Source organism: Capra hircus, chromosome 1 (genome assembly GCF_001704415.2).
Source record: "Capra hircus breed San Clemente chromosome 1, ASM170441v1, whole genome shotgun sequence".
NCBI classification, from domain to species: Eukaryota; Metazoa; Chordata; class Mammalia; order Artiodactyla; family Bovidae; genus Capra; species Capra hircus.
In genome coordinates, this window is record NC_030808.1 from 17,331,944 (window position 1) to 17,335,264 (window position 3,321).

Sequence of the window (3,321 nt, forward strand, 5' to 3'; positions counted from 1 at the left end):
TCCTTGGCCCCTCCCCTAAAAACTGGAGCCACTTTGAAAACAGTCCAGTCAGCAGCCCCACCTCCTCGCGCTCTCCTCTTTCCATTCGCTAGCAGACTCATTTGTGTAAAATGAGACAGTTTTGCTATTAAACTCTGGCAAAAGTTGGATCCATTTGATTTTCTCAAAGATTAATGGCCACGGGGATGCCAAGTTGTGGGGCCTTTCTCTCTCTCTCTCTCTCTCTCTCTCTCTCTCTTTTGGTGCGATATTACTTGATCATATGTATTGCTAGATGCAGAGCACTAGCCACTATTTAAGATGGATTGGTGGAGTGGGAGCCAAAACCTATTCGGTGAATTATACTGTTTGGCAGGTTTTCCCCCACCTCGGTTCTGCAAGGAGATTACTTCCAAGCAGGGTTGTTTGACTAAATTGCCACAGGAGTAAATTGAAGAGAGTATTTGAAACACAGTTTTCCCAACAGATTTTCATTTCAGTATTCTGGAATACTTGGGAATTTCCTGGACATAAAGGTATTTCTTTGCAATCATCTATCAGTGAGGTATGGTGCTGGAGAAGACTCTTGAGAGTCCCTTTGAACTGCAAGGAAATCAAACCAGTCAATCCTATAGGGAATCGGTCTTGAATATTCATTGGAAGGACTCATGCTGAAGCTTCAATACTTTGGCCACCTGATGGGAAGAACTGACTCATTAGAAAAGACCCTGATGCTGTGAAGGATTGAGGGTAAGAGGAAAAGGGGAAGGCAGAGGATGAGATGGTTGGATGGCACCACTGACTCAATGGAGTTTGAGCAAACTCTGGGAGACAGTAAAGGACAGTGAGGCCTGGCTTGCTGTAGTCCATGGGGTGGTAAAGAGTCAGACACAACTGAGCGACTGAACAACAAGAACAAATCAGTGAGATATGGTTAACAAAAGAAGTAAACCCTACTACAACCTGCAAATGAAATTTTCCATAACCTGATTTGGTCTTTATTGTAACAGTCCACTCAAGGATGCTAAATTTTCCTGGAGTACTGAAAAGAAGTTCATGAGAGTTTTATCTGGTCCATTATAGGAGCTCTGAGTATGGTCTCATAGTGGGCTTCAGTAGGACTGATATTTTGCCATTATGTTGCTTTAAGAGCATGAGAATTTTTTAAATAAAATCCTCTGTTTTTAGTTATTTTAAAGTTCTTTGGCTTTTATAACACCTCCCTGACTTTTGTTTTCATAAGCCATGAGTACACTCAACATTTGTTGGACTGTTTTCTTAGGGAAAAGGTTAGTCTACAGTTAAGACAGATCTTACAGAATAAGACATTTTAACACTTGGACGGATCTTATGGAATATTAAGTCCACCCTACTCAAGTAGAATCCCAAAGTGATTATAATGTCTATTGTTTTATTTTCCTTATGGAACCATTAGAAATACTAGTTTATTCTAGGGTCAGGGCAATTAACAAATCATATAAAGAATATGGGTTTTCACCACTATCTACAGATCCAAAAGAAAGAGTTGTTGCTGGGATTTTGATTGGAAAATGGAAAACATAAGTCCTCAAAGCCATGAAGGAATATATAGCTCAGTCTGTAAGCCATGTCAAAGAGTGTCCCTGGGTGTGGCTATATCAGAAAGTTGCTCTAGGGGTTCTAGAGGGGCATGTTTTTGGGTTTCAGACTGTGGACTTCTGGTTAGGTCCTCAGGTGAAGGAAAGAAACCTAAAGAGCTTTGGGGGCATCTTTAAAAAGGGCACTAGTTGCTTTCATGAGAGTTTTACTTTCATGACCTGATTCCTGCCCAAAGGCCTGATCTCCTAATACTATCACATCGAGAGGTAGAATTTCAACATGTGGATTTGGTTGGGGGGCAGGGGTGGGGATACAAACATTCAGTTCATTGCAAATGGCTACAAAGGAGATTTGTTACATTTAAAATTATTACAGCTTTATATGAATATATTTGAAATGTCACTGGAATTCAGTGGTAACTAATTTACTCATTCTATTACAGTTTAAAGATAGTAAATGATTCTTATGAGGACTATCAATACCATTGGTAGGACATAATAACATAAATATTTGAAAATGAAAAAATAAAGCTATAACCACATCAGTAGTAGGCACAAACTGTTATTTTCTTTTCTTTTCTAAATAATAGTTATCAGTCACTTCCAGGAAGAGACCATTGAATCCAAGGTTTTCTTTCCAGTTCTTCAGAGGTGACACCTTGGCATCTGTTCAGGCCTACAACTGACTCAAATGCAAGGATGAGCATTTGGTCAAATTCTCCCCAGATTTACTTTTGCCTTTCAAACCATGTCTTTGCTCTGGAATACATGACCTGCATCATTCAAGGGCCAGTTTTACTCTCCCTCATAATTCTAGGAGAAGCCTTCATTTTTATAGTGTTATCTTATGAGCTTCAGTGTTCATAATGCTATTTGAAATTTAATGAAGAATTATGTGTGTGCATGTTTTGTTGTGTTCAACTCTTTGCGATCCCATGGACTGTAACCCCCCGGTTCCTCTGTCCATGGGATTCTCTAGGCAAGAATTCTGGAGTGGGTTGCCATACCCTCCTCCAGGGGATCTTCCCAACCCAGGGACTGAACCCCCTTCTCTTACATATCCTGCATTGACAGGCGCCATTAGCACCACCTGTGGAATGAAACCTGCCTTACTATCATTTAAAGTTTAAATTCAGGAACTCTTGAGTCTGTTACACGTTTTAACCATTCAGGTGATGAGTTAGTATTTATGGAACTCAATTACTAGAAGTATGTTATCAGATCTGAAGATTCATATGAATTTATATGAATATGTAATTAAATATCAACTCAGTAGATTGAAATTTCCGTTTAGTGCCTCTTTATTAATTGAAAGCAATGCATTCAGTACCACTGTTACCCATTTATCATGGGCCAATACTTTTTACTCTAATCTTTGCTGAAATACTAAATCTGATCTCAATATACATTGATACAAACAAGCAAAATTGAGGTAATTAAACCAAAAAAAAAAAAAAAAACCTATAAGCCAAAGTCATCCTTACTTCAAGTGTCCAGCTTGAATTCTCTAGGTATGTGATTGACAAACTCCTTCCTGTGTATTGAAGTATGAAAAAATTACTTGGCTAAGAGAATGATTAATCTAGATTTAATATGATCTTAGGCAAGTTTCTTCATTTTTTTTGGTTTTGAGTTTTAAAATATACAGAGAATGAGTTGAAGTTCTGTGCTCTCTGACTGGTTGGCATTCTTGCCCAGAAAGGTTTATTTCACAACATTTTCAAATCTTAATCTTTATGATTACCAAGAATTATCCCCAACCAAG